Source organism: Trachemys scripta, chromosome 1 (assembly GCF_013100865.1).
Source record: "Trachemys scripta elegans isolate TJP31775 chromosome 1, CAS_Tse_1.0, whole genome shotgun sequence".
NCBI lineage: Eukaryota > Metazoa > Chordata > Testudines > Emydidae > Trachemys > Trachemys scripta.
The window spans coordinates 290513343-290537730 of record NC_048298.1 but is presented as its reverse complement, the minus strand read 5'-3'; the positions used below and the strand labels follow the sequence as shown (position 1 = coordinate 290537730).

Below are 24388 nucleotides of genomic sequence, written 5' to 3'. Positions count from 1 at the left end.
TTCATGTATGTTAATAATGACAACATTAATTTTTTTTAAATATATCATTTATTTAAAATCTATTGTGTGGCAACATGAACTCTAATATACATTCACAAGCCTGATAAATGTTTTCAGCAAGTGGAGCTGAGATGTTTTATCTCTTGACTCCTTGGTGGTCAGGGCTAGAAAAACTTACCAGACACCTGACAATCAGAAAACTAAACCTACTAGTCAAGAGGTAGATATGAAAGATAAGAGTGTTGGGACTCCACCCCTGAAGTTTAGGGGCAATGTCCTGGCAAGAATGACAGCTCCTCTGCCATCAGCTGCTAGGAAAAACAAGGGTACTGAGATTTCTACTAGAATGCTGTTCCTGGACTATGTTTGGAGAATCTTTATCTTTTATACTAGTAGCTAGTTAGTAGACATATTATAAATTTGAAGGTCCGCCCCCACATAACTGCTGAAAAGGATAAAAAACATTCTATCTCTTCTCTCACCCGCTAAAACATTCTGGCTGCTAGCAGGGTATTTAGGTCTCCACTACTCTATCCCTCCCCAAGTCATCTGGTAGCTGTGAAAGGTTGAGGGAAGAGATCCCCATTCCCAGCTTCCATTTTCAGGTCCTCTTCCCCTGTAAATATCTTCAGTGTCTGCTTCTGCTGCTGCTCACAATGTTCCAAGACAGCAGCAGCAAACGGACATTTCTGGCAGTTTCACCATTGCCTACAGGTTTCTGAATAGGAATGTGAAACTGATTAGACTTTCACTAATACTACTGCTGTTTGACAAATCTACAAGCAGAAGCAGAGGCACTAAAACTGTCTGCAGACTCAGGAAAGTGACACTACAGTTCACATTTGGTTCATGTTGGAAAGGTTATCTTTGTAACAATAAGAGCTATAAACTTAATTTATTTTTAAATGAAAATTTTAGTTCTGCAGACATTAGTGGTGTAGATGCCCTCACTTGCTCAGGTAAGCCTGCCATTTGCCCAGGGTAAGTTGATTTTCCAAACTCTGTATATGACTATCCTTTGTGTATCTAACACAGAACTGCCCAAAGTGGTGTGGAGTGTGTAACTTTGTGCATCCTGCTAGTAACAACTGTGTCTGCCACCTTAAGGAGCACCCAATGGTACAGCACATCAGTGCCCAACTGCAACATGTGACTATGGTGGCACTGTAAGGTAGTGCCCACTACTAGTAACTAGGAGATAATTTATCCTTTCTGGTAGATTATACCATCTGTTTTTCTTTCTTTTACCAGTATTTCTACTTTTACACCTCTACCCCAATATATATCTATATCTATAACACGACCCGATATAACACGAATTCGGATATAACGCAGTAAAGCAGTGCTCCGGGGGGGGGGGCTGCGCACTCCAGCGGATCAAAGTAAGTTCGATATAATGCGGTTTCACCTATAACGCGGTAAGATTTTTTGGCTCCCAAGGACAGCGTTATATCAGAGTAGAGGTGTACTTTCTTCTGGTTCTCTTGATTTCTTCCTTTTTCTCTGGCTCCCTTTCTTCAAGCACTTTCACCTCCCCATTATTGCTCCTGTCACATAACTATTCCCTGCTTCTCTGTTCTTTGCAGGGGGAGAATTTGTCTTGCTTTCACATACATTTTCTTTAGACCTTCCCCCCCCCTCTTTGCCATCATTCACAAATAATACAGAACCTTCTTGTACAAGGGCAGTCAACTCCTGATCGCCCCCTTGTGGCCAGCAGAGGCTCTGCCATGGCCTGCTTCTGGTTTCCCTCTTCATGGCCCCTTAAGACTTCCACACAGTCTTTCTCACAGCTAACACCCGCTTCCTATCTGGGGTTGGTTAAATAATAGAGACAGTTCAAAACAGTCCTCAAGGTCCTCAAAATAAAATCCATTACCACAACCCAAAAGTTCACCCTTAGCTCAGGCTCTTCTACCACACACAGAGCTCTTCTCCTTCCCCAGTCTGCTTTTCACAAAGCTGCCACTCCTGGCCCACTCTAGTGGAAGCTCAGCCTTCTGGATTTGGTTTTCTTCTCCTGTCAGCATTTCCCCAGTTTCTACGGAGAAGACAGCACATATACTGCTCTCCTTCAGAGAGCTCCTCGTGATTGGCTGGGAAAGAGGGGACCTTGCCCCATCCTACACAACAGAGCTCCTGTTCCTGGGCCCTTAAAGGGACAGTGTCCTGGGTTTCTCATCCCCATCCAACTACTAATTCCCCAGAACCACTTCCTCTCTTCCAGCTTCTGCCATTTCCTGAGACTTTGTTTATTCCAGTGTTTCTGGAATAGGGTTTTCTGGCCTTCCTCTAAGCTTAAAGGGCCAGTATACTCCATTACACTTCTGATTCCCATACTCTGTCACTTTCTATCTCTTTGCTGATTGAATGAGACCTCTTTCAAAACATTCTGCTGGCTGTCTGATAGCAGAAGGGAAATAAAGAATATCAGCATAGATGTGCAATGTTACAATATCACCACAGTTGCACAGGGAGAACGCCCACAGTGAGTTTCTGCTCATTTAAACATAAAAGCAGGAGTCTTGGTAGTGATTGTACCCACAGTTGCAGGGAGAGCACTTCCTCCGCAATCCAGGTAAAGGTATTTGTAATCACTCTATGTGAACACAGAGGCATATGACATTGTAAGTATTATTATTATTTAAGCACTAAGAGTGTGATGGACACGATAAAAGAGTTTACAGTTTAATCAGCATATCTGATGGAAGTCAATCAGAATTCCAGATTAGTTTAGTTTACTTAAACCAACTTTCACAAAGATACATACTGCAAATGCTCATTTATTAACATTCATGTATGTAAACCAAGAGAAAATAATTACATTAGTAAATGTTGATACCGTAGCTACACAAATACTAGTGTAATCAGTTTTTACAGAATTTTCTCTAAATTTCAGAAAGATTAAGAGAGATAGAGAGTGTGTGTCTAGAAGGAGAAATAGATGTAATATTTGTGAAAAGAGAAACAAATTCACATTTCCATATCTAGAAGCAATACTACTGTATCCCACATTTAGATGATAAATTATCCAGAGAATAATGAGACCCCTGGTAGATGTGCTGTATATGTTTTCTAACACTAAGCTAAATGAGGATTTCTTGGATACATAACTCAAATTTCCCAATTCACATTTTTACCCATAGTCCTTTTTTAATATTGACATATCAATAACTACTGGAAAATTCAACAATTTCAGTGTACTTAGAGTAAAAATTTCTGATCTTGTGACTCAATATCCACAAAATCTTAGAGCCATTAAGAAGGACATGTTTTGACAACAGTAATATATAATTTGCCTAAAGTACTGCCAAGAAACATAATTAGAAAGGTGTGTATAAATTAAATTAACCACAAAGTCACAACTTTTTTTAGCACAATGTTAAAACTACTCTAAATAAAATATTTTAACATTTTAGTACTCTTATTTCATACCCTTTGGCACATAAAAGAAAACAAATCTTGGGGGAAAAAACAGGACTTACATTATCTTGGTAAGCAGGCTCCGGAATGCACCCTGAGGCGTCGCACTAGGGCCCTGATCATGCAACTGACTTCTCACAGGTAGAACCCATCCCCAGTGTGGAGCCTCATTGACTTTAATAGAGTCCCACCCACACACACAGTCAACTGCAGGATCTGGGCTTATGTGGAAATGACAATAATGAAAGCTCCTTCACACACCTGCAAAAATAGGTAGGGAGATTAAAAAAAATTAATTATTAATGTGCTCTTGTGTCTTCTCACAGCCTGTTTAAGTGTAGTATTTATGATTTTTTTTCATTTGCATGTCAGTTTTAGTATTTGTTTTTTATTTAATTCCTTTTTTTAAAACACTGGTTTGAAAAAAATCTTAAGGACATGTACATTAACTGATATACAGGACTGTCTCGTCTTACGCGAGGGTTCCGTTCTGCAGTTAGCACGTAAAGCGAAAACTGCGTATAGTCAAAATTCCATTGAGTTCAGTGGCGGGCGGAATCGCCCGCACTACAGGTATAGTATTGAAATAGTTATTTTTCTCTGTTTTTTTTTTTTTTTTTTTTTTTTGCCGACCGCGTAAAATTGAAATTGAACATGTTGAATGCGCATAAGATGCGACAGACCTGTAATAGTCATTAACATCCAGGGAGCTTTTACTGTTATATGGTACAAATATATGTTTAGACATATTTTAACACATTTTTTAATCATTGACGACTCTAGTTTCTTTGGTTTATTGTGGAAATACCTATTTAGGTTCTGAGCCTGGAAGCTGAACTATGCAGGCAGATCCCTGAGCCAGCCCGGAGTCCCAAAGAAGTCAATGGGCTGCATGCTGGCGCAGCGGTCTGACTGTGTCAAGCAGCTTCTAAGATCAGGGCCTTAGAAAATATGTAATAAAAAATTGTCATGAAAATCAGTTTAGCACTAGCCACTTTTTAAAGTTAAATTTGTTGGCCTTTTTAAACAAAAATTCTTATGAAAACAAAGTATTGTTGATTATTTGCTAAAATTAAGCTTTTAAATCAAAGACGTTTAAGATACAAGAAGTGCAAAAAGTCATTTTAAACAAATAAACATATCTCATTCCCTGTTCACACAGAACTTACATTCAGGTTTTTTTTTAAAGAACACTTCTAGGTTGAGTCCATTCAGGGAAACGTCAACAGTGATCATGTTCATATATATATAAACTACAAACTCTTTAAAAACAGGTTTGTAATGGACAAGGGACACTGTCAATAGCCATCATGAATCTAGCCTTCAAATTTGACACACTCCTAGAAACTTGCAGAGGGAAAGGTGTCTCCTCTTTTTAAACATGCACACAGATACAGAAGTAACTAATAACTAGAGAACTAGTTCTCAAAAAAAAAAAAAAAAAAGCTACAAGACTTAAGAAACCAGCTCATAAACTAGAAGCAAATATAAATACATTCATCATATAAACACAATTCTGTTGGAATCACAGATACCATACTATCTATCTGTTCCTCTGCTGGCTCTATTCTTGTGAGCAGACAAAAAAATTAAACTGACAAGAATCCTGTGTTCTACAGAGATCAGAGTCCAAAGTTATCAACGTTTTCTATTCCCTGCCATCTCTCCTGTGAATGAGCAATAAAGCAGATAAAATGTGTGCCCACTTTCACAATCCCAACAAATCCAGTGTCCTGGGTTTAAGGCAGTTTGGCTCCTATGTGGGATTGAAGACTTGAACCTCTAGTTTTGACAGGTGGATAGGTTTTTCAGTTGGTGCAGAGAGGTAAATAAATAAAATTAAAATCTGCATTTCAGGGAGCATGTGCCAAATTTGAGACCAATCACTGTGATAGTGAGGAGTATTTTTTAATTCAGTAACATGTTATATGCAGAGCCCTGAGTATTCTGTGATTCCATGGCTGAGGAATTCATCCCTTTCTGCAGAATTGTGCTGCAGAATCTAAACTTTCATTTAAAAAAACTATGGGTGAAATCTTGGCCATATTTCTAATTGTTATGGTTATAGAGACAGCTTCCAAAACATCAAATGAATGTAAACTGATCCAATGTTTCCTGCCTGAATCTGCAAAGAACCTGAAACAATAGCTCTGAGAGGTGTGATGTGCCCTATTCCTTGCAGTCAGGGCCCCTTGGATTCTATGATTCTGCAGCCACAGAATTTGGCATTTTTCCAAGATGGCATGGAATTTGGTCTATTGCTGCAGACAGCCACCCAAAATGTTGTGGTCTGTCTCGTTGCCCTGCTGCCTGCAGTTACCTTTTGCTCTCCATTTTTCCTAAAAGAGGAGATTAAGTGGATTATAGTGCATGCTTCCTACACTGTTCCCTGGAAATAGGCAGCAGAGTGTGTCTAAGAGCTGAAGTCCAGTTTGCAGTTCAGTGAGTGGAGAAAGCCAAAAGTATAGCTTGGTGAGCTTGACAGAGTAGAGAACAGCACAGCAGCCAAGGCCTAGGGAGCCAGGTAAATGAGACACTGAAGCCGGCCACAAACCCTCCTTCTCTGACAGCGATGGAAAGAAGGTAGTTCTAAACCAGGCTGCTAAGAAAATACCATGGGAGTCAATGCCTAGGATTGGAGCTGGGCCATCTGAAAACCCTAGCAAAAAAATCCATCCTCAAAAATAATTGTAAAAAAAAATAATCGATCAATTTTACATCAATTCATGTTTTCAATGATGAGCCACCCGTGTGTGTTTGTGGTATGACAGGGGGATTAGAATGAAAGGTATTACATACTGATAGAATACATTAATACAGAGCCTTCGGGACTGTTTCCACAGAATTTGGTCCTTCTGTGCCGCAGAGTATACAGGGCCCTCATTATATGTCCCTTCATGAAGGTGCAAAATAACAGACGTGCAGTTCAGATTACCTTTTTTTGATATTCACCAAGACTGCAGTTAACAGGCAACAGGCCTATAGAATGCACTGCACTTCACCCCTTTCTCTGTAACTTCCTGCTTCTCTTCCACTCCCACTTAGCCTCTCCCCAGACCTAAAAAAGGTTCAGTGATACACATTCATTCAATTTTCAATGTGCACTAACTTTTTAAGAAGACAATGGATATTAAACAACCACCAGAAATTCCTGTCACTGCATAGAACTAGCATTTAATTCTGTTATGTGAAATAACTTTTTATATCTTTTATGTCCTGCTTCGCCCTCTTACAGATTACACATGCATTGATATTCTTTTCCTCACTATTCTGCTGTAGCTGAACATTTTTGGCTTGTGTTTTCTTAGCAGAAGAGGCAGAGTTGAAATCAAAAGGTTCTATGGCAGTTAGATTTAGGCAACCAGTGAAAAAGGCACCAACTGAAAAAAGTGTAGTGGCAGCCACAAAACTCCCATAAAGGGAAGAAAGGCAGGGGATGGTCAGTGAGGAAAGGTTAATAGGAAGCTGAGCGAAAGAGGAAAGGTTAGTAGGAAACAGGGTGTGTGAGAAGTGTCAAAGAAGTGAAAGTGAGTTAAAGAGAGAAAAAGGGATGGAACAAAAAAAGAAACAAAGGCCCTAATTCAGCAAAGCATTTGAGGCAGAATTTTCAAAAGCACCCAGTACTGACCTAACTCTGCAACCATTGAAGTGAGAGAGGTCAATTCTGAGAGCTTTTGAAAATCCCACCCTTAAGCATGTGCTTAATTTTAAGATCATAAATAATTCCACCCCTATGCTTAAGTCCCACTGAAGCCAGTGTGACTTGACCACAGGCTTAAGTGCTTTGCTGAAGCAGGATGTGATTACTTATGTGCTTAAAATTATGCACATATTTAAGAGTTTTGCTGAATCTGGTTTCATGAAAACCAGAGAAAAAGTTACTGAGAAATCAAAAAGAAACAAACTGTGAAATCCACATTAAAAAATAAATGAGTTCCTGGTTATTTCTTTATGCTCTGAGCATAAAGGTTGGATTACTGCCTGGTCTCTCTTTGGTTAAATATAAAAATAAAAACTTCGTTTTAATACAATGAATATACTGTAACACAGCAATTACCTCTGGCGAAAGATAATTAATTCAGTGAGTGATACCATTAATACTAAAGTAATTATTGACACAGGGTTGCAGCCTTAACTGTTAAGGGGACTCACAGTCCTCTATGCCTACTTGCACTTGCACTTCCAAAACAGATTGTGTAATTAGCTGGGAGAGGGTTAATCTTTCCAATATTACTATCTCTATGGTAACAGGACCACAGAGATAGAAGGAGCTGTGGAAATCATGAAAGCAGCCAAGAAGGCGGTGCTCTCCATTACTCCTCACTCTATGATACTGCTACCATAGAGAAAGAGAAGACACAGAGACACCATCTCATAAGTATACCAAAAATCATCTGGAACACTGTCAGCTTGCCACGGGTTCCTTGTTATCTCTGCCCATCACCTGGAGCCTATGGACCACATTTTGCATACCACTGTTTAAAACTATTCTCTACCAACAAGACAAGGAAAAAGAACATTTTTATGTAATCATTGAATTATACTCCAAAAAATCCTGAAATTTATCACACTGCTCCTTATTTTTCAGCCTCTGGTCATCATTTTCACACCTTTCCTAATCAATTTAAAACTGTGGAGTAGTACCAAGTTTACTGCTGGAGGCATGTTGTTCTGGAGCAATGCAAACAAATGGATGAAATATTCTGAAACATATCCAGAAAACTGAAAAAATAGGCTTTATATTAATTTGCAAAATAAATAAAAATCGTAAATAAATAATATTCTTAAAATAAATGCAAAAATACAAAAACCCTACATTTAAATCTCAATATTTTACAAAGAAGATTAATGGGGAGAGTGAAGGATTAACTCTCAAATTCTATTCCTACACTGCCCTTTTCTGATGATCTTGGGCAATTCACTTAATCTTTCTATGCTTTGTTTTACCCATCAGTAAAATAGGTATAATAAAATAATACTTTGCACTTTACAGAGATATTGTGAGACTTAATAAAAGTTGATGCATGCTGTGAGGGCCTACAGGCTGCACACTAGAAATGAGAAATTGGAGACGCAATTGAACAACCTAAATTAAGCCAGGCTTGGAGGAAACAGATTAGGTAGCAAAAAGCGAGTAAGTAAATGCTAGACAGAGTTTACATTAGAGGTGTCCAATCCTGCATTAATTTCAGTGGCATTCCATTCAGATGCAGGAATTCACCCATACAGAATTCAAGGCAGAATGCAATTCGAACACTTGCACTTATGTTCAACTTTATTCATGTGAGTCATTCTATTGATGAGACTACTCATGGGGAAAGTTAAGCACATCCATAAATGTCTACAGGATTAGGGCCTAAAGTTGGTATTATATCTAAAGAAGTTATTGTGTCACTGACAATTATTTTTGCAAAGCCATGGACAACTGAGGAGGTAATAAAAGACTGAGAAAAACAATTACGATATCTATTTTCAAAAAAGGAAAGAAGAATGGTCCTGGTGATTACCATTCTGTACATCTGTGGTGCCCAAACTTTTCCTGTCATGTCCCCCCTTACCAGTAATGGGATGAGTCTGTGCTCCCCCTCCATTACTGCACAGTTGGCTCAACAGAGGAGCTTGGGCTGAAGGCAGAGCTGGGGGCAGAACTGGGGATGGGGGAGGAGCTGGGGCTAGAGGCAGAGCTGGCATGGGGATGGAGAAGGAATGAGGACAGAACTAGGCTGGAGCCAGGACTGGGCTGGGGGTGGAGCGGAGCTGTGGCTGGGCCAGAGCTGGGCAGGGGGCAGAGCGGAACTGGGTTGCACTCCCTCCCTGCCCCCTGTGGGGGCTGGCCTGGGGCATGCCCCACAGTTTGGAGACCACTGCAGGGGTGCCAGAACAGGGGAGGGCCAGGAGGCCATGGCCCCATCACTTCTAAAAGAGGGAGGGCTATGCCCTCCCACTATTTACCAGCCGTGAGGGTTAGCGATGGGGAGATGGGGCGGAGAGGAGCGAGCGGGGGGCAGGGTTTTGAGGGGAAGAGGCGACACAGGAGTGGGGCCTTGGGGGAAAGGGTCGGCACAGGGGCTGGACCACTGCTATACATCTAAGTTCTATCACTGCTAAAATAAAACATCCAGTGAAAGAACTGAATAGTCATGGAGAGTAAACTACTTTCTCACCGTTAAATGTTTTCTCTTCAGTTCAGGGTTGAAGCTCATTGGCAGGGCACTGTGGAGAAGTCTGCTGTACCACTGCCCCCTGAAAGTAATCTATGGATAAATATAGGGCTTCAGTTTCAACAAATGCCAAACTGGCACCTTTCAGGAGTGCTAAATTAATAACAAAAACATTAAAACAGCAAGTGTATTGATATTTAAAAACTAGCAACATTTGGACAGATTTATCGATATGCTACTGTGGAATCAAAGCTCAGTAACATCTCACTTCTTTACTTAGCCCCAACAAAGGAGGATGTGCTTCATTACTCTTTGGGGGCCCAGTAGCTATTTCAGGATCAATGTCAGGGGTTTAGAATGAAATACTCGGCTCTCTATGAGCTGAGGGCTGAAAACATTATCTACTATCCCAGCCTTTCTTGCCCATATGGCTCGTACTTATCTTAAGAGAATCATGACAGTAGGAAGACTAAAAAATGAAATTGAGGGTTGGCTATTCAGAGTTCAGAGGCGAGGCAAGGTATAAATGTGCTACAATTTTTTAAACAAAATATTTGTAAGAAGGTCTACAAAACAGATGTACTTCTCAGTCCTGCAAACACTTTTTACTTGGTGTATTGCGTATTATCATGAGAAGTTCCATTGATTATGTCTACACTGGTGAATTTAGGACCTTTAATTCACCAACATTGCAACACTACCAGTAAACAAGGGTAGATGTGGTATAACAAAGTCTTATCTACACTACAGCCTCTATCACTGCTATCACAAGTGAAGCTGCAACTGTGCTGAGTTATGGGTCCTAAATTTGCCAAGGTAAGCTGAAGACTGGATGGCTATGGTAGGAAGTAGAGGCTGGGTGGTAAGAGGACCCCTGCCAAGCCTCACGCAGTAAATCCAGAACCCTCCATACCCAAACCCCACCCCACTGAACCTCAACCCCTGCAACTGGAGCCCCCCTGCACCCTATCCCCTGCCTCCGGACCCCCATCCCTGCACCCAGACCACCTCCCCACTGAGCTCCCTGCACTCAAACCCCCACCCTGATGCCCCACCCCTTGCCCCACCCTGAGCCCCCACATTCAGGCCCCCAACTAGCTGCACCCAGACCCCCACCCCACCAAGCCCACTCCCCCAGCACCCAGACCCCTCTGCTGAGCCCCAACCACCATCACCTGGAAGCCCCTGCAGAGTCCCATTGCCTCTGCACCTAGAACCCGCCCACCAATGAGCCTCTGTGCATCCAGACCCACCCACACACATAGACCCCCCCACTGAGCTGCCTGCACCCAGACTGTCCCACACAGAATCCTCTCTCCCCACATTTGGATTCCTCCACACTTGGATCCTGCCTGGTTGAGCATGCCTTCCCCACACCTGGTATGCCTGGTGCAGTGGGGCAGCCCAGGGTGTTTCTAGGGCAGGACCAGGCCTTGTGCTGTGTCAGGGTCAGGTGCAGCCTCACCACTGAGTCCATGTCCCAGGTATGTGGGGGCTGCAGGGTGATCTCCCACTTTCGTGCGGCCAATGGCCTGTGCTCCCCACTGTCATGCTGAAGCCTCTGCATTTATTTATTGACAAATAAAACTTGCATAATTTTGCAGAATTTTTAATTTTTTGGCATAGATTGACATCAAGAGTAGATGAGATAGAGAGACAAGCTGGGCAAGGCAGGGCTCAAATTGGGCAGCGGGGAATCCCCCAAGCTCCACCCACAACCTAAGTTCTGCCCATTTGGGATACCAAAATGAGATGCCACTCACAATACATTGTGCAGGTGTTCAAATCTGTTCATACGTGTTCTGCTGAGCTCCTCAGGCTTGGCACCCCTTAGTGGGATTTGGATACACCCACTGGATTATTAAGATGCAGGAACTATAGACAAGTGTCTAAGGCCCTGGCTCCAAGTATTACGTGATAATGACAGAATCTCAACGTTCATTACAGACAAAAGTGTCTAACCTTCATGGTTGTGAAAAAAATCTTAAAAACGTGAACCAAGGGTAATTGATGCAATAATGTGCATCTGAGTCTGCAGACAGCATCCAGCAAAGGTAGCCATTATAGTCAGAGAGGAAGCTGCTTGGCCTGACATTCATCACCGATAGCAGACCAAGCCCCTGCTGATATTGGGGGACCTGGCCTGCTCAAGGTAAGGATTTGGGTATTGGCTGTCCCTTGGCAGCTCAGAGACCCCCCTAGGCTCTGTTCTTCCCTTTAACTTCACTGGTCAAATTGAGGCGAGGAGGGTGGTGATACTCTCCCAAATGACTCCCAATTGTGACACCAGAATTGACATCACTCACTGTAAATTGCATACATCTTCATAATACGATCATCCCTTTCCTTTCTTATACGCTGTGATCAGCAGTTAAGTAGTTAACAATTTTGATATTTAAATAATTGTAATTGTACAATATTTGACTCGATACCCCACTGAGATCAATGGAAGTAATTAAGAAATCAAGACATCTTCCACTGGTTTCTATTTGTGCAGATCTGTTCATTTATAAGTAATAATGAGAATAACTTTTTTTAAATGTAAGTTTCACTAGTGATCTTAGATTTGAGATCTAGTGAGATACTAGTGAATGACTGTATTTCTAAGTGTCTTGGAGATCTAAATGCTTGTTAGAGAGAGCCAAAAAAAGCCAAAGAGAGCAAAATTTCAGGAAGTGTTTATTTTTTTAAAGTTTCAAATGGAAGTTTCTGCCTTTATATGAAATAATCTAAAAAATTCAAGTAGGATGTTAGTCTATGGCCCTGATCTTGCAAAACCTTATATAGAAAGTATATGATTATTAAAGTCAATGGGACTACTCACAGTGCATAAAGTTAGCTATGTGCCTAAAATCTTTACAGAATAGGGGCCTAAGCATGTTAAGTAAGGAGTCTAAATCTGAGGGCAATGATTAGACATTAGGGGATACAAAATCTCACTTTAGCTACAATCTTGGTGAAACCTTAACTATAAAGTTATGATTGACAACACCATAATTCACACTACAGACCAGAGCAATTACAACCTGTTGTGTAGGCTGTCAGATCTCCATGGTACACCTTTTCCTTATATACTGTTTTTGCTTTATAGTTAAAAAATGGTTATTAATAGAAAAATGATGTCTAGGATGTTTTGACTATGAATCATTGTGTATAAACTAAACACATACAAATGGTATAGACAGTACTATAGTTTTTCTTTCACTGCTCTCATTGAAACTGAAATTTTTGATAAAGTATCAGTTCAAAGGTCATTTTTTTTGAAAGTTTGATTTTCACTAATCTTTTAGTAAATTAAGGGTGAAAATATATATGTATCTTTACTGCTATAAAGTGATTAATTATTTATTTTTGAACACAATTTAAAATAGCTAAACTTTACAAGTTGAAGTTTTTCAGAGGGCTAGTGCTTATTGTGAACTTGTTTCAAAGATAATTAGAGGGAAAGGATATAAACATTTAAAAATCACTTTTGCAATGTACTATATAACATTTCCACTAAGTTTGAAGGACAATGTAATAAATTAAACACAGAATATCAATGTATGCAATGTTGTTGTAGTCATGTTGGTCCCAGGATATCAGAGAGACAACATAGGTGAGGTAGTAATATCTTTTATTGGGCCAACTTCTGTTGGTGAAAGAGACAAGCTTTCGAGCTTACAGAGAGCTCTTCTTCAGGTCTCTCTACATAATGGCAATGTTAGTTATGTGATTATTTGTGTTATTTTTGCACTGCCATTTCACTGTGAAGTTCCAGAACTGCACAGTTTTGACCACACAGCTCTAGAAGTGTGCAGTGAAATCAGTAGAAATATTAGGCCCTCAGCTTACAAACCTTTATACCTGTGAATAGTTTTGCTGAGCTTAATGGACTCACTCACATACATGAAGGGAAAAATTTTCAAAGATTATAAAAGTCAATGGGAGTATGGCACCTAACTCCCATTGTGCCTTTGGAAATCTGTCCCAAAGTTAGGTATGTAAACAAGTGTTTGCAGGATCAGGGCCTTGCTTATTTAATCTTTTTTCTTAAGGAAAGAAAAGAAGTTACATAAAATATCTTACAATACTTTTCCATTAAAGTTATAATTTGAGGCCCGGCCCCTGACCCTGCAAGCTACTCTGCACTAGTGCAGTGGATGGGTTCTTTGCAAGCACAGGGGTCCCTCACAGGAGAGAGTCCTTAAACAGTTAAAAGTCAAGTGTAGTCTAGTAGTCTGCACAGGGGACTAAAAGTCAAGCAGGCCTGACTTCTTATCCTTCCTCCACAGCCCTGAGCAAGTCACAACCTCCATCTCAGTTTCCCCATCTGTAAAATGGGGACAGTGATACACCAAACTAGCAGGTGGGATACCATGTTTAGTCAATGTTTATTAAGTGGCTCGATGACGAAAGAGTCTATATACATTGCTAAGCCTTGTTAAATGCCAAAGCTAACACTTTCCAAGGAAATCTTAATTTGCCTACATTGAAGGGAGGCAGTCTGTCCAGTGGCTAGTTACATACTCTGGGCCCAACGGTGCCCTCAGACCGGCCCACACAGCTGCAGTCCACTTCAGGCAGAGCTGCCTAGCTGTGTCTGAGGGCAGAATTGGGCCAAATACAGCGCTGAAGTAAACCGACTTGTGGGAGCTGCTGCGGCCAAGGCAGAATCGGGCCCCACAGGCTACAGCTGTGCCATGGGGGCGAGTTACTCTGAGCGCCTCAAACTTCTGCGTGGCCTGGCTCGGGGGGGGAAGGGGTCGGGCTGTAACGCGAGCGCTGCACTGGCAATGGGCTTGGGGATGGACTGGTTTATTATCGGGTGCGCTTAACTTTCTCGATGTTGCTCTCCCCCCCTTCCTCTCTCTGAGTCTCCCTCCCCCGCCTCCCCTCTCGCCTCCCCTTTACCTTGACAAGTCCATGGGGCTGATGGTGAATGACTGTCTCTCTCCCCAGGGTCTGGGGCTCTGGGTGACATTCCCCCCTCCCCCCCACGAGTGGCGGTTGGGTTGCTAGTGCGGGAGCGCGCGCTAGCGGGGAGGGGGTGGAGCGCGCGCCAGTGGGGAGGGGGAGGGGTGCTATTGACAGCAGCGCCGGGTCCGTAGCGCTGCCTCAGCGCGAGCGGCTCTCCCCCTCACTCCCCCCCCCCGTTCCCGGCATGCCCCGGGGCAGCGGGGCTGGCTCTAACGAATTTGAATGAAGAGCCCTGCGCTTTCGGCGCCATTTTCGAGTGATGCCCGATCGCATCGCTGCCGCGGGGGAGCCGGAGCTGGCGGGGCCGCTGGGCTGGGCGCAGACCGCCGCCAAAAATACCCGCGGCCCGAGGAGGCGCCTGCACAGGCGGTAAGAGCCGGAGGGAGCGGCCGCGGGGGGAGGGTGTTGTCCGGTTAACGGTGTCGACCCGTGTCCCGCCTCCGGGAAAAATCCACCCGAAACCCTGTCGGGGAGCGAGCGGTGGGGATCCCGGCCCCGGAGGCAGCAGTGGGGTGAGCAGGGCGGCGGTAGCGGCGGCACCTCAGCGTATCTGTCACTGTCAGTCTCCAGCCTGGGAGGATCGGGGCCCGGAGCGCCCGCCTCTCTCAGGTAACCCCCGCCCCAGGGCGGCTGAAGGGAGCATCTCCCGGGCAGAGACCCTGTCTGCGATAGCGCTCGTGCCCCCCTCCCCCCGCCTTTGGGAGCGGCTCAGCCCCAAGCAGAGCTGGGCAGGGAAGTTAGAGGCAGGCTGGGGACCCGGAGCACCCCGAGCGGAGGGCGCCTTCCCAGCCCCCTGTGGGCGCCCCTCTGCCGCGACCTGACGTGACAGGCTGTGTTCCCCGTGGCCGTGGGCATTGCGGGGCAGCCCGGAGAGTGCTCGGGATACAGCGATTGCTGGTTCCACTGTTCTGCAGCAGCCAGCAGGGCTCCCCTCTCTCAGCCTCCCGCCCCCCAGGGTTTGTAACCCGGATTAGGGCCCCCCGAATAGCCCCTCTTTTCCCTCGCCCCCCTCCCCCCCCCGTCTCCTTTCGATGGAGGCAGGTTGACTCCTCTGTCTCGGAGCTCTCTCAGCCTCGCACTTTTTAAGATCGTAATTTCCCGTGTCACGATCTCGAAGCCGCCTTTAGCAGAGCCCTGGGTGACGGTTGTGCTGCCGCTCGCTATCGCATTTATCATCTCCGTCCCTTTGGCTCATAACGAAGGACCAACGCGCTTTTAGTCGTATATTACCCAGGGCTAATTGTTTTGAACATTAACACGCGAGTTTCCTTCCCGAGCTCAAAGAGAAAACGTAATTTGGGGCCGTTTGAATTGTACCAGTTATTTGTAGGTGCTTTTCGCCTTCTCTTCCTCCATCCCCGCAAAATGAGTAAATATCGTTCCCATAGGCAGCGTAGCCTAATACTGTGATTAGAAGTGGCCATTCACCATCTCTTCTCCGCCTACTAAATTCTCCGTCTCTGTCACCCGGGTCGCTATTTGTCATTGGCTTAGCTATTTTTTTGGTGGCTGTTTCTATGTCAGTTCTCGGTGGGCAGCGGTTCTCGGTCTCTCCTAGGTTATGAGTATTTGTGCTTATGGTGATATTTAGTGGGCTCACTCTCGCAGTGTATGTGATGAGCGATTACCCCGTTACATACACATAATATGTGACACTGTGCCTTTTCCTCCACGACGCTATTTAACCCTCTCGGGACTGGATTTGGCGTGGGCGCTCACGCTTCATAGTTGCGCACACACAAGAAAGACATCTTTTTGTTGCAGCAGTTACTTGGTGGGAGTGGGGGGGGTAATAATGTACAGGGGGCAGATAAGCTAACGTACAGCACTGCAGATTCAGAAACAGGCAGACCATCTGGCTCCTTCCCAGATACAATTTCTAGCGCTACTTTTATTCCTCTGCCTACTTCCCTATTCGCTTTCGGCCGCCAGAACCTTTCTCAGATGCAGAAAACGTATGAATATTTCCCCGAATCCTGCTAGATCTCAGGGCATTAGTCTACTTTACTTGAGCACCGAGAACCCCCATTGAATCCATGGGAGCGTTGGGTGCGCAGTGAATTCAGGATCGGGCCCTCATTTATGTGCCACTTCAGAAAATACTGGACCGAGTATATGGTCCCCCTGATTGGCTGCATGAACGCATTACTGGGGCTTGAAGGTTGGACTGGGTCATAGGATTTCTCCGCTTCTCTCGCTCTACACCCCCCCCCCCAACCCCCCGCGCGCGCATCTATCCACTCTGGTTAATGCCAAGAGTATGTGCGTTTTACTTAGCACCCTCTGCACCGAAAATAATGAGTTAATAGAGTAACGTAGGAGGAGGGACGTACAGAAGAGTTGGGGTGCAGAAGTGCTGTACAAAGGATTTCTATGTACATGGCTGAAGGCTTGTAGCCTTAAAGTGAAATACAAAACTTAGCATGTTAGCTGGATTCAAGGTATTTTCTGTGTAAGGCAGAAATACAATAGTTTAAGAACACATTCTTATTGTGAACCCTGGGGTTTTCTCAGTTTTTAAATCCAGTATACAAATCAGACTATTAGTCTATCTATTCAGCTACAGTTACTCTTAGTTTGTCTCTAGTTTATCATTAAATCCTCATAGCTAGAAATTTAAGTTTAATCTGTTAAATTGTGATGCTAATAATACCTTATGACATTTTATCATTTATTTCTTTGGAGGTACACGATTACTACTTAACTGTTTTAAGAAACATTTTTAATACTTTATGCGGGAATGTGCACAAAACTGTTTCTTTGTAGCTGAGTGTATACTTTTTAAAATATCAGTATTTGAACAGATTTACACTATTCAGCAATGGAAGTAAACTTATAAACACTGACTTTCACTTTCAAGGAAATAACTGTCCTGACTCATAGTTAATTTATAAAACAGAACAGGTAAGTATTGTACAGGTGCGTATGCTTTTTCATTCTCTGACATTCAAGTACATAGCATACATATGCTTTGTTATAGTCTTCTATAATTAAAATATTTGTACTTATTCGATATTTAACTACATCAAACAGTGATTTCTTTTTAGCTCCATTTTTATTTCAGAACTTTACTATTTCCATTTTTTATAATGATATAAAAGTGGGTGTGGCTAAAAAGAAAGCAGCAAGCAATCTGATATCATTATACAGTGCGCATTTATGTAATTTATATAGGTTTCCTGATACTTGATTTACTCATTTAATGTATTTGAGAAATTCACTTAGTTTAAATTGAACCTCATAGGACTGCTTGCATTTTTCACCTTAGTTAAAATGTCAAACATTAACTGAGGTTTACTTGGCCTTAGAAAAGATTGATTTGATATTTCCTCTAAATATATTTGTAGTTGTAATAAACATGTATTTACACTAGACCCATAAATGAAGGTTATAATTATGCATTTGTGATCAGATTATTGCTTATAATTTTGTCATGAAACATAATCAGTATCCTCTTCATAAATTTGTTTCTATTAAGCCTGTTCAGTTATTTTGGCTCTCAGAAAAACTTTTCAAATATGCTACAGTTGTCCTGTTAAAAGCTAAAGTTGCACTGAAACTTCCCAAGAGTTACAGCGTGTTTTTGTTGTTTGTTTGTTTGTTTGTTTTGTTTGTTTTTTGCAAGTGTAAATGTACTGGAGATCGAAGAAACTTCTTTTAATAAATAAAAAGGACTATTTCCTAGTAATTTGGAATTACGTGGGTAGCTTTTACTGATATTTTTGTATTGTATTGGAAATCTATTGTAGCAACATTTTAAGATAGAATATTTTAGTTAGCTATATATTAAAGTTAGAATATACCATCTGTCCTCTTTGGGGTTTTCTTTTTTTTTTTTTTTTTTTTTCTTTTTTTTAAGCTTAATAGACTCGAGACTTCTTACTGTTCCATGTGAAATACAAAGCTATAGAGGAAAACTTATTTCTAAACTTAATAGTTTTAATTTCCTTAAGTTAATTGTTACTTTCTGTATTAGGATACATTAGAATTTGTAGTTATATATTGCTTGAACTGCATACATGCTACCTGCCTATAGGTACACTCCTCAGGGAAAATTTATGTTACCCATATTGGATGTCATAAGGCTGTTCTAACAGGTGTATCAAAAAAAAAATCTGGAGTGTTTTGTGTGTGTGTATATATATATTATACACACTCACTTCCTATTTTTATGTACAGAATAGTAATGTAATGGTCTGTTTTTGTAACAACTTACTATTTTTTAATATTTGAGATAGGAAAAATTAAACTATATTTAAAAGGAACTGGGAAACTTAAAATTATAGTCTCTGCATATGCTGGAGGTATTTGCTTTCTTAGATACAGGGGGATTTTCCAAAGCCAATTACTAATCATTTCAGTAATTACATTCATTACTCATTTCATCACAAATTGTCAAAGGTAGAGCATCTTAGACTTTTTTGGCTATCAGTGGAAGCTATAAGGAATAAAATTCAGGCTTTTCTGTCCGAATTGAAATGAATATTTGATAGTAAAATTTTTAAAAAACAGAAAATCGCTTTTTTTTAAAGTATATACATATATTTTGGATATATTCTCTATGCATCTATTTGCAAGTTCTAAATAGCTAATAATAATAATCTTGCGCTAGAACCGGTGGTCAGAAAAAAATACTACCTTTCCTATTAATAATATTAATTTTTTGTTTGGACCAAGCTGTACAAAATCACTTTATTTTTATACATAGTATATTACATTTCTTTGACTCTTTACACACTACTTTAGTTTAGAAGTAAGTTATTTAATTTTTGACTCAACTAGTAATGCATTTTTTTTAAGATAGAAATAATAGTAAGTATCTACAAATATTGAGGGAAAGGTGAGACAAAAAACAGGGATATGAAAGTTGTCTAAATTTAAACCTAAATGAAAAAGTCGGTTTGCAGTTTTGTTTATTTTGTGAATTATTGGCACTTGCTCTATAGAATTGCTGAGTAGTCACTGTCTTAGTACCTATCAAACTTGAACTTCTTTTCTTTTTAACTCTATATTATCATGAAAATATTTTCATAATTTTGTGTGGTACACTATATTTCTGAAATGGTAAGAATTGGCTTAGTTTAAACCTTCTGTCTTTGTTTAATATAACTTAAATCAATGCCTGTATTGATTTGTTTAACCCTTTATTGTAATTTTTTTTTAAGTGTAATTCTGCTAAAAGAAACATTTGGGTAGGTCTATACCTTAGAGATTTAATGAGTCTATAATTCTGAGAAATAAGTTAGTTCTCAACTTTATTTATTTTCGTATGACAACTTCCATCAGTCTTGCATGAAGATTGGAGGTGGCTAATGTAACTTCACTTCTAATTCAGTTATGTTTTAACTTTGACTATTTTTAATTGACTAATATTTGTGTCTAATTGGAGTTCACTGTAGTTGTACCTTTAAAAGCTAGTTTCTACTTGTGGAAAGTAATAATAGACTTTAAAATCTTTCTTTAATTCTGAACAGTTTTTTAAAATTTTAGCAGTTCAGAATAACTAGAGTACAAGTATGTCCCCATTTATTATTGTGTATACACACAAATGGTGTATAAATAAAAATATATAGCTTTTACTAAATACTAAAGCATTTCCAAAGAAGACTTATTCAAAATCAAGATATAATCTCCATTTTACTTGAAACTGAAAAAAATAGCAATGACTCTCTGTGGTCTTTATTAATGTCTAAAGGAAACCACTACTGAAAGTGGCAAAAATATATATATTTTTAGCTATTTAGTTTCTAAAGGCTGGTAAGTGTACCCATTGTAAATATAGATTATTATTAACTTTGAGAATTGAGTCAAAAATCCACTAATTTGTTTATCTAGTAAGAAATGTCCAATTGGGTTAAGATTTGGACATAGAAAAATATCTTGATCGTGATTTTAAATTTCTTTTGTGATAATAGGAATATGTTTAGCTTCAAACTTAACATTTAACATAGTAAATGATTATATTACTATAATTTTTTTTAGAAAAAAAATCAACAAAAGAAATATTTTTTTGGCTGGATATTTTTTCCAAATTATTTGTGCTTAAAAGGGTGGGAGTAGTGAAGATGTATTGGGGAAGAGGAATAGAGGTAAAGAAAAACGCATTTTTACAATAAAAGCAAGTTAACCTTATTCAAAATACTATCGTTGTCTTTAATAAAACTTGAAAATACAGTTAAGGAGTAAAGAGCAAATATATTGAAAATATTTGTAAACAGGTGACCAGATCTAATCATCTGCTGCTTATTTATTAGACTTAGTTAGGATGTTTCTTGTCATAGCACCTATAGTACAAAAGCTAAATAAATCTGAGCATTTGGCTATATTAATTCACAGTTTTTTCCTGTAAATATTTGAAGTGACCATCTTTATCAGGTTTTTGCCTTGTTTTTATCCAATAAATTCCATGGTCACATTTCCCCCTCTCCCCCCCTTTAAAATGTGTGTGACTGCAATACTATACAATTCCATTAGATGCTATAGAGTAATTTATTGTGTTTATACAATTCCTCCTTGTTAAAAATGTTGATTGTACTGCTGATGTCTTGAAAAAAGTGGGCTAAAAACTGTTTTAAAGAAAGCACTACATGCTAAACACTTCTTGATAAAAGTCAGTAGCGGATTTCAGGAAGTATCACAGCGCACACGTTAATTGTTAAATGTTTATAGTTAACTGTTTAATTCTTTTTCTCCCCTCCCACTCTTTCTCCCCCTTACTTCCCACAAGAATACATTATAGGGAGAATGAAAGCAGAAACATACTAATCTGATTTGTTTCAGGAGGCTACTGATAATAAAGAAGCATATCACAGGTGTTTCTAATCAAGTCAGTTTGGGTTTTTTGTGTGTGTGTGTTTTTAAAATTAGGGTTTTCCTTAACATAGACAAAGTGAGGGTCAACTTGGTGACCTACATCTATGTTTGGGGATCAACCATGAAACTGTGGGTGTCGGAAATATGTTATAATACATGACATTTTTATTGCAGGTTTTGACCTTTCAATAGAGAGCTGATTCTGGAGAACAACTTACTTCTGTGATTGAAAAATTCTCTCTGGGAAGCTGATGGAGCATGAGAATGGTATATATCATATTAACATTTCACATATTTCAGATGCTCTTTATTTTTAAAAATGCTTGTAGTAATAGGACTTCTTTGGTTTATGCATAGTGAGACTGTTTTATACTGGATTAAAGATTTTCTGTTTGCTGAAGTTATTCTTCTTCACATTCGCTCTGTTAAGTTTTAAGACTAAATAAAAAAACAGTCTCCATTTCCCTCTGAAGACAGTCAGTGTGTTAAGTGGCCAAAATATGTACAAAAAGCTGAGCTTGCAACTGTCTTGCTTATTGGAGTTACATAAATTCTCCATATAGTGTTGTTCTCATATTCTTGTATTGGGAATTACTACTGCTAATGCAAAATAATAATAGTAATGGATGATACAATAGTTATTTTTAAGTAATTTTATTCTGTTGTCAATAGTGTGTGTGAAAGAAGAATGGAGAACTAGCTGAGTGCATTTAAATGTACTGTACAAAATTATTTTTTAAAGTTATTAATAACTAGCCACTTCACAATTAAAGCAGTATAGAATTTGCAAAATTTGTTTTCAAACCCCACCTATATAAAGAGTTATCAGAAATTTTAATTTATCTTGGAGCCTATCAATAAATATTTAAGTATTATACAGTAAAACAATGAATTATTTAACAATAATAAACATAGAATATACAGTACTCATCTTGCAAGTCTTGCTTTGCACTAAGTGGTAATTTGGTTGAAACTGAGAAATCCACTCAAAGTAATCAAGACCTCTCTACTTGTATATGAATAATCTCAGCTAACCATTAAAATAAACAACTGAAATTTAAAAAGTAATTGCACTAAGACCAAACAAATTTATGTTTAAACACTAAACAGAGCACTAGAAATTTAAAGACTTTATCTCTGTCATAAAATGCATTGTGGCAAAAACTAATTTTATGAACATATTGTGTGTGACATTAGCAATTTGAGTATTCAGCTGGTATAGAGCTTTTAGCCTTAATCAAATCTTACTGCCTTTTAAAATGTATATATCTTTGCAGAAAATAATTGTACCAAAATGTAAGATACAAACTTTTCTTTTAAAAGCTGCAATAAGCCCATACAATTGCTGACTGTACCTGAAAAAGCTCCAGCAAATCCATAGATGTGTAAAATATATCTAGCCTTAATTCGGTAGCTAATTTCAAATCTGGTTGAAGGATTGCAAGTGGTCAGCAATAATACACCTTTTATTGTAACAATATTTTAGGAAATATTTTTTTCTTAAAGAATGTGTGGGAAATATTCGATATAGTATGACCATTTTGTAGGTACTGAAAGCCTTCTACATAAAATTAACATCTGAAAACCAAAACCTTGAATACACACAAAATATAAAATGTAAATAAATTTGGACTAGAGCATAACTTTATATTTTGATAAACCCACCACCTTGTTTATTTTATTGTAAATAGGTAGTGAATTTTTTTAAATCTCTATTAGAATAAAACAAACCCCCCAAAATTACTATTTTATTGGGATTATTATTAATACTCCTGTTTGGGATAATTTGCATAACATGCAAAGTTTTTAAACTTTAGAAGCTATTCAGAACCTCTGTTCTTGATTCAGTGGGTACTGTTCAGTTATGAATAATTTGAGTTTCCAGTTCTCTAAGAATATAAGGACTTTGCATTCATTTTAATAATTTTGTTTGTGCTCATATTTTTCTGTGCAAAAGCTATTGCAATCCTGTTAATGAAAATCAGAATTATATCGGTAGCCAAATCTATCTAAAATTCCCTTGTTACAAATTTAAAAGGTGAAAATTTGATAAGGTATTCCTCAGTCTGACTAACGTTGAGGGTATTTCTAATGTAATATTTTGAAGGGAAATATACTGTCTAGATTTTAACCAGGAATCTAAAGGATTATTGTAAATTTAGGGCCTAATACTGCAAACTTTTAGACACACAAATAGTGCTAAAGGCTGCCATGAGTAAAAATTGAAGGATCATGGCCTTAATAGTTGCAATCCTTTGTTTTTTAATATTTGTTCGAAATACTTGATTTCCTTAAATGGATAGTTTTGAAATATAGTAATATTTTGGGGGAGTTGCCTCAAAATGAGGAATTAAAATATGTACCAACACACTTACTCAGAAGACTTACTAACTTACAAGCTCAAATATCACACAGGGCTGCTACTTTAAATAAAGTTGTCAATTTTCATTATAAAATCCACTTTTCAGCTCTTGATTTGTTCTAGAAATTTTCCATACTGAAACTTGGTCTATATAATTCACAGCCCAAAAGAGAGTATAGTGACTGTCTAGAGGGATGGAAGGTGTGTTTTTTTCTCACACTTAAGTTTGACTGCTGCAATCCTTACTTAGGCAAAACTCCTGTTGACTACAATTGGGAGTTTTGCCTGAATAAGGACTGCAATGAGGGGCCCTTAAAAAGAATTGGTGTGGGCATTTAAACATAACTTTTTTAATTAGTCTTAATTATCTAATAGTAATTGAAGGTGAAAGGAATAAAAATGCACAAGATTTACTTTTTTACAAACCTACAAATGTGTAACATTTTGTGACCATTTTTATTATTCCTACTCTAGGTGTGTACACAAAACTATACAGACATGTTGGCTAAACAATAGTTTTGAGAGCTGACAACACATACTCATATAATAGATCATAACTCTCTAAAAGAGCTGTTGCAGATTACTGTGTCAATTTTCCTATGTGTTCTTTATAGTCTTCTCTTGCTTTTCTAAGTCAATTGAAATGGATAGCTGCATATCTACTTCATGA

General features: G+C 39.4%; 2 long non-coding RNA genes across 12 annotated transcripts in view; one reads left to right on the top strand and one right to left on the bottom strand.

Moving 5' to 3' along the window:
- LOC117870990 overlaps positions 1 to 14692 on the bottom strand; it is a 62461-nt gene extending 47769 nt beyond the window's left edge. The window contains exons 1-4 of one of the 5 annotated variants that reach the window (XR_004644110.1): positions 14478 to 14692; positions 9588 to 9677; positions 6359 to 6481; positions 3486 to 3684 (exon numbers count right to left, since the gene is read on the bottom strand). This is a non-coding gene — a long non-coding RNA (uncharacterized LOC117870990). The remainder of the gene's footprint in view (positions 1 to 3485; positions 3685 to 6358; positions 6482 to 9587; positions 9678 to 14477) is intronic. The other 4 variants (XR_004644112.1, XR_004644111.1, XR_004644113.1 and 1 more) reach the window with 4 other exon arrangements.
- The window catches only part of LOC117870988, an 82176-nt gene that overhangs the window by 42320 nt on the left and 15468 nt on the right, over positions 1 to 24388 (top strand). For 3 of the 7 annotated variants that reach the window (XR_004644105.1, XR_004644106.1, XR_004644109.1), the window contains one exon: positions 21531 to 21623. This is a non-coding gene — a long non-coding RNA (uncharacterized LOC117870988). Of the gene's footprint in view, positions 1 to 924; positions 960 to 13879; positions 13933 to 14756; positions 14913 to 21530; positions 21624 to 24388 lie in introns of those variants that run through there. The other 4 variants (XR_004644107.1, XR_004644108.1, XR_004644103.1 and 1 more) reach the window with 4 other exon arrangements.